Raw genomic sequence first — 11,029 nt, 5'->3', positions numbered from 1 at the left:
ATACATAGTTTTCTGTTGCCAGACTTTTTTTTGGCGGGGGGGTGGGGGGTGGGGTGGGGCGGCGCAGTACTAGGAATTGAACCAGGGCCTTCACAGTAAGCTATATTTTCATTGTTCTATTATGATGTGATGTGATGTTATGACAGGGTCTTGCTGAGTTGCCCAGGCTGGGCTTGAATTTGTAATCCTCCTGCCTCAGCCTCCCAGTGTGCCAGGATTATAGGTGTGGGCCACCATGCCCAGCTTGTTTATAGATTTCCTATGCCATCTCATTGCTTTGTTGTCTGTTAGACCAGCACACACCACCCTAACAGTGGCAGCTTTGATCTTTATATTTATTCGTCCTTTCTTCTCTCTAAAAGTTGTTTTGGCTCTTCTAGGTCCTTTGTATTTCCATAGAAATTTTAGAATAAATTTGTCCTTTTATTAAAAAAAAAAAGTATACTGGGGGGCCTGGGATTTGGCTCAATGGTTCTGCCTCCTGCCTCACAAGCGCAAGGTCCCGAGTTCGATCCCTGGTACCAAAAAAAAAAAAGTATGCTGCGATTGGAATTGGAATTACACAATCTGGGGGTGATTAACATTTTAGCAAAATTGAGTCTTTTAACCCATGAAAATAGTGTAGCTCTGCACTAGTTTAGGTTTTTATCTTTGGATTCATGTTTTAACCTCTGTACCATGTTATTTTTGAATCATTAATGATCATATTTATTACAAGTTTAAACATCTAAGTACAGAGAACTATTTTTTCTTTTCTTTTCTATATTTAGGGCAAGACACTTAACCTCTCTGCCTTGGATTCCTCATCTGTAAAACAAGATACTACAATATGTACTTTTAGTACATGTTGCCAGGATTAATCTATACAAGTGCTTAGGCACTGCTGAGAAGGTAGTAATACAATGCTAGTTACCTATTATTCCATTTACCGCCAATCTCTGCTACGGTTATCATGGAAAACTGAAGAATTAAAGTTAAAAGTCTGCTACACAGCAGTTAAGATTTTTTTTCCTTTTCTCTGTGTTCTGAAAAGGATACAAAGAAATTAAGACTGGAAGCTTTTCTAGAAGGGACTTTTAACTAAATGTATTTTACAAAGCATTCCACATAACATTTCCTCTGAAAAAAAGGGCTGCACTGTCAGCAATACGATTGAACAGAGTGGTGTGTAAAAGGCTGGAGGGAGGAAGAAAGCTAGAAGGTAAAGCACAGCTGTAGGGCAGAGGGCAGAACTTGCAGAGTTCTCACTGTAGGTAGTCATGTGAAGCTATGCAAACAGAAGAGATCCCTTAGGGGCATCTCACAACACCTCAAGTTCCACAAAGCAAAGAAAACATCTTCCCCTAACACTGTCCCCTGATCATAACTGAAGGCAGAAATAAGGAAATAGGACATACTTTTCTTCTCCCTTATTACACTCAAATGCCAGGGCTAAGTTTTTGATTCTATACAGAAAAATAAGATCTTAATTTTGATTAGTTTTCAATGAAGATGCTTACACATCTTTATAACTACAATTTATATGAGCAAACTAGAGAAGACTGTCACAACTCAAAGCTCTAGTCACAGAAATTAGGAAAACAATTCCTTGCGCCGGGGATTTAGCTCAGTGGTTTCACTGCCTGCTGCGCAAGCCCAAGGACCTGAGTTCGATCCCCGGCACCAAAAAAAAAAAAAAAAAAAAAAAAAAAATTCCTTTCACAATAGCATCCAAAAAAAATGAAACATCTAGGAATCAATCTAACAAAGGAAGCAAAAGACCTCCACACTGAAAACTACAGCACTCTGAAAAAAGAGACTGAAGAGGATATAAGAAAATGGAAAGACATTTAGTGAAAATGGCCATACTTCCAAAACTGCTATATAGATTTAATGCAATGCCGATTGAAATTCCAACAATATATTTCACAGAACTAGAGAAAACAATTCAAAAATTCATTTGGAACCAGAAGAGGCCTAGAATAGCAAAAGCAATTCTAGGCAACAGAGACATGACAGGGGTTATCACAATCCCTAAGCTGAAACTATACTGCAAAGCTACTGTGATTAAAACAGTATGGTACTGGCAAAGAAACAGACCTGAGGATCAGTGGAATACATTAGAAGATGCAGAAATAACTCCAGACATACTCAGCCACCTCATCTTTGAGAAAGTAGCCAACCACCCTCACTGGAGGAAAGATAGCCTATTTAATAAATGGTGTTGGAGAAACTGGATTTCAACCTGCCAAAGATACTAGACCCCTATCTATCACCATGCACTAAACTAAGATTGAAGTAGATTAAAGATCTAAATATTAAAAGAGAAACACTAAACTCGCTGGAAGATAAGATAGGTAGAACTCCTGAAGACACTGGTATAGGCAAAGATTTTGGGAACAAAACCTCAGTAGCATGGGAACTAGCACAAAGAATCAACAACTGGGATCTCATCTTATTAAAAAGTTTCGGCACTGCAAGAGAAACCACCAACAGAGCTAAGAGACAACTTACAATGTGGGAAAAAATTTTTAGCAGCTGTACCTCAGACAAAGGACTACTATCTAGAATATATAAAGAACTGAAAAAAATCAGATCCCCCAAATTTAAAGACCCAATTCAAAAAATGGGCATCTGAAATGAACAGACATTTCTCAGACAAAGAAGTAAAAGCAGCAAATAAATATATGAAAAAATGTTCAACATCACTGGTCATTCGAGAGATGCAGATGAAAACAACACTGAGATTCCACCTCACCCCAGAAAGAATGGCTGCTATCAAGAAATCAACCAATAACAAATGCTGGCAGGGGTGTGGGGAGAAAGGAACCCTTCTCCATTGTTGGTGGGAGTGCAGACTGGTGCAACCACTGTGGAAATCAGTATGGAGATACCTCAAAGAACTAGGACTAGAGGTCCCATTTGACCCAGCTATTCCCCTGGTGGGTACCTTCCCCCCAAAATTAAAAGAATCATACCACAACGATATAATATATATGCACCCATGTTTATAGCGGCACAGTTTGTAGTAGCTAAAGCTTGGAAACCGCCCAAGAGCCCATCAACTGGAGACTGGATAAAGAAGATGTGGTTTTTTAATAAAATGGAGTACTACTCAGCCATAAAGAATGAGAAACTAGAGACATTTATAGCTAAATGGATGCATATTGAGGCCATTCTCTTGAGTGAAATAAATAGGACACATGTGTAAACACTGAATTGTTTCTCTGGTGTGAGAAACTGAAAGTGTAAAGATTAAAATGATTAAAATGAATAATTGATAATTTGAAATAGGAAGAAAAGGTCCACATGTTCGTGAATTATAGATGTAACATGCATTGGTAGAATTGTGTGATGGTCTTTTGTGATACTTAATTTTTATATATCCCAGTATCTGTATGTATTTGCATAGACAAAGAAAAAACAAACTCCTGCATTACTTTTGTTGAAGGTTTCCAGGACTGTGTGACTGCTCCTGAGCTTTTTTTTTTTTTTTTTGGTTCCGGGGATTGAACTCGGGACCTTGCGCCTTCGTGGCAGGTGGTAGAATCACTGAGCTAAATCCCGAGCCCCTACTGAGCTTTGTTTTAAGTATGTGTATCCTTTGCTTGTATTTTGTATTAAAAAAATAAGAAAAAGAACCCCTTATCGTTGAGCATGTTGGCACTGTCCCCTTTATTTTTCTCTTTGGGGACATTCGAAGCAAGTTATTCTTTTTCTGCATCTTTTATTTCTTTTGTAAACATTTTGTTTTGTTTAAAAATGGCTTTATAAAAGGGCTTTTATAAGCCCCCCACCCCAAGAAAAGGTCCAAAGGGGTAGGCGAAGTGGGAGGGGAGGGGAAAGGAAAGAAGGGAAAGGGAAAAAATGAGAAAAGGAAATAATGGAAACAAAGTCTTTGTAAATAGGGAAGGGTGGAGGGGGTGAAGGGAGGACAGGGAATGGGGAAAAAATAAGAACCACGATACATCATGCACAGGTATAAGTACCCAATGATAAATGTAAATGTATTATATACCTAAAATGTACCAATAAAAGAATTTGAGGAAAAAAACACAAAGCTCTCAGTCGGATGTGAGAAGGGGAACAGGATGCAAAATGGAGAGTGGGGCCCCGCTACCTTCAGCGAGCGCCGTGCTTTTGTTTGTCCACCGTCGCCCCGGTGCACGGCCGATAGGCTGGTGCTCTGGCCGGGCGCGCGGAGTCAATAGGTGCGCAGACGAGGCGGTGCGAGCGGGGCCCGTAGGACCCCATTGGGGGAATCCGATCCGAGGAAGCCGTGACTTTGCCGCGGGAGGAGAGGCGCCCAGATTGCGGCGGGCGTTGGAGCAGGCGGATCGCGTCCCGCAGGACCATGGCCCGCGGCGCCCACGGAGCCCGCGGCGCCTCGCTGTTCGCCCTGGCCGCGCTCTGCCTGCTCCACGCACCCGCGGCCCGGGCGGCGGCGAGCCCGTGTCCCTCCCCCTGTGCAAGTCTCTGCCCTGGAACATAACCAAGATGCCCAACCACCTGCACCACAGCACGCAGGCCAACGCCATCCTGGACATCGAGCAGTTCGAAGGGGTGCTGGGCACCCGCTGCAGCCCCGATCTGCTTTTTCCTCTGCGCCATGTGCGCGCTCATCTGCACTACTGACTTCCAGCACAAGCCCATCAAGCCCTGCAAGTCGGTGTTCGAGCGGGCCGCGAGCTCATCCTCATCCCGAGAGCCTGGCCTGCGAGGAGCTGCCGGTGTACGACCGACCGGGGCGTGTCCATATCTCCCGAGGCCATCATCACGGCGGACAGAGCCAATTTTCCTACGGATTCTACTAATGGAAACTGTAGAGGGGCCAGCAGTGAACGCTGCAAATGTAAGCCTATCAGAGCTAAGCAGAAGACCTATTTCCGGAACAATTATAACTATGTAATTCGGGCTAAAGTTAAAGAGTTGAAGACTAAGTGCCATGATGTGACTGTAGCAGTGGAGGTGAAGGAGATTCTAAAGGCGTCTCTGGTGAACATCCCAAGGGACACTGTCAACCCCTACACCAGCTCTGGCTGCCTGTGTCCCCCACTTAACGTTAATGAGGAATATATCATCATGGGCTATGAAGACGAGGAACGCTCCAGATTACTCTTAGTGGAAGGCTCCATAGCAGACAAATGGTAAGATCGACTTGGTGAAAAAGTAAAGCGCTGGGACGTGAAGCTCCGTCATCTCGGGCTGAATAAAAGTGACTCTAGGATCAGCGATCCGGCTCAGAATCAGAAGTCCGGCAGGACCTCTAACCCCCGGCAAGCACGCACCTAAACCCTGAAGTGCGAAGAGTGACATCAGTGGCCTTCCTACTAAGACTTGCATTGCGGGACTTAGCAAAGGAAAATTGCACTATTGCACGTCATAGTCTATTATTTACTACAAAAATCATGTGGTAACTGGTACTTCTCCCCTTTTTCTGTTTTTCTCCCCCCCCCTCCACCTTTTAAGTCCCTAAATATATTATGTGTTTTTTATTTCACTAAGAAGAAAAAAAAAAATGGAGAGTGGGTTTTGGATGCAAGGAGGGTGAGTGTGTGGCCTTTTAAAATTGGTGAGAAAACTTGTTTCATCCGTATGTGCCTCACATAGAGAATCACTGCTCAAGTGAGCCTCTGGTACTGCCAGTGTCTTTTTTGGGGTGAATGTGCATATCCTGGGTACTCTGATTAAACAGAAGAAAATCACTAAGAGCCAACGCACTATCAAAGTACACAATCTCACAGACACACACTGAAACAGATCTTGGCTAATCTCTTCCAAAAGTCGTAAAGGGAACTGACCTATGCTAATTCAATAGATACTGGGAGAAAAAAGTAAAAAATTCTCAAAAGAGCAAAGTCAGTATCTCTCAATTGATAGATTATGGTAGTAGGGAATGAACCAAGGGCCTTCACACTACATTACATTTCCAATCCTTTTTAAATTCTTGAAACAGGGTCTCACTAAGTTGCCAAGCTGCCCAGGCTGGGCTCAAACTTTTGCTCTTCATGCCTCAGCATCCCAGGGTACTGGAATTAATAGTTGTGCAGTGCCATGCCCAGCTATTGCTGATGGCAGATGAAATTTCTGACAAAGAATGCCTGTATTTACCAAGGGTGCTTGTATTGCTGGTGGAATTTTCGCTGGTGGGGATTCCTTTTTATTTTTCAAATTTCCTGCAATATGGTCATATTACTTTTATTGTAAAAATTTAAGTCTGTCTGCTTGCCTATATATATATATATATATATATATATATATATATATATATATATATTTTTTTTTTTTTTTTTTTTTTTTGTACCAGGGATCGAATTCGGGTCCTAGCGCTTGCGAGGCAGGTGGTAGAACCAATGAGCTAGATCCCTGGCCCTTGCCCATATATTTTCTTTTCTTTATTTTTTGGTATTAAATTATTTTATTGGTACATTGTAAGTATACAACACAATTACATTTCTCATTGGGAATTGTACCTTTACATAATACATCTTGGTTCTTATTTTTTCCCCATTCCTACCCCTCCCTTCACGCCCTCCACCCTTCCCTATTTACAAAGACTTTATTTCCATTTTTTCCATTTCTCATCATTTTTCCTTTCCCTTCAAGACGCGAGCTACAGTACCATAATGCACCAAAAGAGGGCACTAACATATCCTCCTCAGGATAAGGAAGAAAGCAGCCTGTGCCAATTCAGCCAGCAACAGCAGTGAACCATGCAGATTCTGAATTTGGGGAAAGAACTTGGTTTGATTCTAAGTTCAGCCATTAAAGCCAACTACATTTAATCTATTCTCCCAAAAATACACCTAAAAGCTAGAAAATAAAGGCTGTGCAAATCCTTGTGAAAAGGAATTAAGGTAAGGACATTTTAAGGTTTAGAAGTCAGCTTTAATTTCATTTTTAAAGATCAAAAAATTCAAGGATCTGTAAAATATATTTAATTTTCTTTGTAAAAACATTACAAAATTTGTCAGTATACTACACACCCAAGAAAATGTGAAATGCTTGAAATGATTAAAAGGAAAAAAAAAGTCACAGCATAACCACAAAAGGGAAAATTGTTCATCAATTTTCATCACCGAAGGGAAGGACTAGGGAAGCGATGTAGTGGAGTTCCACTCCAGTGGTGGAGTTCTTGCCTAGGATGTGCAGGGCTCTGGGTTCAGTTCCTAGCACTGTCAAAAAATAAAAATAAAGAGGGGAAAGGCAGTTTCTTTATATGAACAATTTATGTAAAGAAAAATATGCAGCAGGGTGTGGTGGTTCATGCCTATAATCCCAGCATGCTGGGAGGCTGAGGCAGAAGGATCATAAATTAAACCCAGCCTGAGCCATGATTTGACTTAGCAAGATCCTGTCCCAATTAAAAGGAGGGTTGGGCTGGGGATTTAGCTCAGTGGTTCTGCCACCTGCCTTAAAGGACCCAAGTTCATCCCCAGTACCAATAAATAAATAAATAAATAAATAAATAAATAAATAAATAAATAAATAAATAAAAGGGGTGGTACGCTTGGGATGTACCTCAGTGTGAAGGCCCTGAGGGTTCAATTCCCAGGACTACATAAATAAAATGAAATATAAATAAACGGAAGAAAAAGATGCAGACACTTTTAGACAGATTATTTTTCTTTTATTAAAGTTACATTTTCATTAATAGCCATAATAAGGTCATTTTTTATTTTTTTTTGGTACCGGGGATCGAACTCCGGTCCTTGCGCTTGCGCAGCAGGCAGCGAAACCACTGAGCTAAATCCCCGGCCCAAGGTCATTTTTTGAGTTGCAGGCATCAGATGCTGGGTGTGGTGGCACATGTTTGTAATCCCAGCACTTGGGAGGCTGAGGCAGCAGGATTGCCAAATTGGAGGCCAGGATGGGGTACATACTGAGTTCAAGACCAGCCTGAATTACATAGCGAGAACTTTTCTCAAAAAACAAAACAAAAACTCTAAAAAGACATCAGATGATTGTGTAAATTCAGATCCAAATTTTGTGGCTGCTGAAATGGGTTAATAATCTGCTCTGCTACAGATTTATCTCTAACTAAAAAATTTCCCCTCAAAATGGCCCAGAAGATCATTGATAGAAAATACAAAGCTGTTAGTCAAACACAGACACACATGCTTTTGGTCACAGAAGAGTGGCAGCAGGCCAAAGGAATCTGTAGGCATCCCGTTCAAACTAACATTCCTCTCAGACTCTCAGAAAAATAGTTTTCTGTTCATTAAAATAAGCTAACATCACCTTTGCCCTTAATTTCAGATAACGCACAGAAAACAAAATGGCACTGACTACTCCTCCTCAGCTGAACAGCAGGTGGATCTGAAAATGAGAACTTTTGAACTTAGTTATCTGAAGAATATAATTAAGATAACTGCAATACTGATTTATGATGGAATGAATGGAAGATACAACATTGATGTCTATCTTTTGTGTCCCCTAACCTTGGTTAAGCTTTTTGTACATGTTAAACAACAACTAAATTTACCCATTAAGAAACAGCTGGGGGCTGGGGATTTAGCTCAGTGGTTTCGCTGCCTGCTATGCAAGCACAAGGACCCGAGTTTGATCCCCAGTACCAAAAGAAAAAAGAAAGTAACAGCTGGGTGTGGTGGCACACGCCTATCCCAGAATTTGGGAGGCTGAGGCAGGAGGATCCCTGTGAGTTCAAGAACAGCCTAAACTACAAGTGAGACTCTGCCTGTCTCAAAAACTGAGAGGAGAGAGAGAGAGCGCGAGGGGGGGGGGGGGGAGAGAGAGAGAGAGAGAGAGAGAATATAGTTGGACATGGTGGCACAAGACTATAATCCCAGCACCCAGGAGGCTGAGGTAGGAGGCCTGTAGAGTTCGAGGCCACCATAGTGAGTTAAAGGCCAGCCTGAATTGTGAACCCCTATCTCCACAAAAACGAACAAAACAAACAAAAACAAAAAAAAATCAGTACAGATTTAAGCCTCTAGAAACCACTGGATTCAATCTAAACTTAAAACAATAATTAATTACTAACAATTGTGAAAGCCCAATCAAATTTTAAAAGTAGTTTAAGCCAAGTGTTGTGGTGTGAGCCTATAACCTCAGGCACTTAGGCTGAGTCAGAAGGATTCCAGTTCCAGCCTAGACTGGGCAATTTAGTGACTTATCAAGACCCTGTCTCAAAATAAAAAGGGCTGGGGTTGTAGCTCAATGCAAAGCCCCTGGATCAATCTCTAGTACTGCAAAAACAAACAAACAAACAAACAAACAGGGCTGGGTCCATAGCTCAGTGGTAGAGTGCCCTGGGTTCAACCCCCAGCGATACAATACAACAAACAAAAAACAGAACCAAATCATCACACACAAAAAAACCCCAGCATGTGACAACACTGATTATTTTCTTCTGAAAATGTAGATGGTCTCTGGATTTTATTGAGAAACAACTTAGTGATGAGACTAAAGGCAGTCAGTCATGGGTTTTGAATTGCCCAGGGTTGCTGGGGTAGAGTGTGATCTCCCATTAGATGGCTCCACTTGGCCAAGAGCAATTCTCTGGAGAATTTGACAGCTTCGAGGTCTCAGCAACCACCATTCCTGGCAGCTGAGGAATGGTAGCATTGGCTCATAAGAGGACTGGAGTGAGGCACCCACTGTTTCTATGCTAAGGATGTCAGTCTTGTTATCGATCTATATGACCCCTTCCTGAGCCAGGGAATTGATCCAACTGGATCTCCCTCCACTCAGCGTGCTTATTCTCATTGTAGAAAATTCCTTTAGGTTGCAAGCCGGGATATTAACAGCCGTAGTGTGTGTGGCATTGCAGACTGCAGACATGTAGGACAGTCTCTAAAATCTTTATTTTTTTTGGTACCGGGGATTGAATTCAGGTCCTTGGGCTTGCGCAGCAGGTGACGAAACCACTGAGCTAAATCCCCGGGCCTAAAATCTTTTATCAGTACATCAAGACAAAAATTACAAGTAAAATTAAGTGCTAGGTAATGTAAATCTCCTTGACTTATGAGATCTTATTCTATTTCCCTAGCAGCTCTACCATGTGTTTGTCCTATGGAAATGAAATCTGATGACTAACTGGGACAGCTCCTCTTCCCATCCTATTTGACTCCCCTCCAAGCACATAGGCAAGCAGGGCCGGGGATTTAGCTCAGTGGTTCTGGCGTCTGCCTTGCAAGCTCAGTCCCGAGTTCGATCCCTGGTACCAAACAAACAAACAAGCATATAGCCAAACAGAAGAGTTTAGGATGAACATCCACAGAATTACCACCTGTACTTTAGCACTAATAACAGACCTTTATTTACTTTGTAGTGTTTGGGATTGAAACCAGGGCCTCCTATAGGCTAGGCACTCATATTACCTTTATTTTTTATTGTGGTAAAATATACCTATTATAAAATTTAACATCTTGGGTATTTTTTAAGTGCAGTTCAGTAGAATTAAGTATGTTCACATTGCTGTGCAACCATCACCACTTTTTCTTTTTTTCCGGTACCGGGGGTCAAACAGTAATTACCATTATTAATGTTTTACTATACTTAATTATACATCTGTCCCTCTGTCCATTCATGTATTTTGTTTTTCCAGTACTGGAGATTGAACCCAGGGCCTCAGCACTGACCTACATCCCCAGCCCTTTGTTACTGTTTTGAGACAGGCCTTCCTAAGTGGATAAATTTGCCCAGGCTTGGTTTGAATCTCTGATCCTCCTGCCTCACCTCTCAGAACGCTGGAACTATTCATCTGTTGTTAAAAATGCATCTCAGGACTGGGGATTTAGCTCAGTGGTTCTGCTGCCTGCCTCGAAAGCGCAAGGTCCCAAGTTCAAACCCCAGTACCCCCCCCCAAAAAGCATCTCAAAGTAAGTTACAAAGCCAAGTGTGCTGGTGCCCGCTTGTGATCCCAGCATTTGAGAGGCTGAGGTTAACAGATCATCAGGAGGAGGCCAGCCTGGACTACATAGTGAATTGAAGACCAGCCTAAATCTCAATAGAGAGATCTTGTCCCCAAAAGCCAAAACAAAACAAAAACAAAAACAACCAAATAAATTACAGATAGCAAAAATCT

The 11,029-nt window shown here is 41.9% G+C and overlaps 1 protein-coding gene and 1 pseudogene across 4 annotated transcripts in view; one reads left to right on the top strand and one right to left on the bottom strand.

Moving 5' to 3' along the window:
- Positions 1-11,029, bottom strand: part of Rtn3 (reticulon 3) — a 60,099-nt gene that overhangs the window by 14,519 nt on the left and 34,551 nt on the right. The window lies entirely within an intron of this gene.
- LOC106009957 (secreted frizzled-related protein 3 pseudogene) lies at positions 66-5,653 on the top strand (annotated as a pseudogene). Its single transcript, XR_015448912.1, has one exon. The product of XR_015448912.1 is annotated as a secreted frizzled-related protein 3 pseudogene (transcript).

This window comes from Heterocephalus glaber, unplaced genomic scaffold (genome assembly GCF_053883595.1).
Source record: "Heterocephalus glaber isolate CG9 unplaced genomic scaffold, H.glaber_assembly_v1.0 deba00000594, whole genome shotgun sequence".
NCBI lineage: Eukaryota > Metazoa > Chordata > Mammalia > Rodentia > Bathyergidae > Heterocephalus > Heterocephalus glaber.
This window is presented reverse-complemented; position numbering and strand designations above follow the sequence as displayed.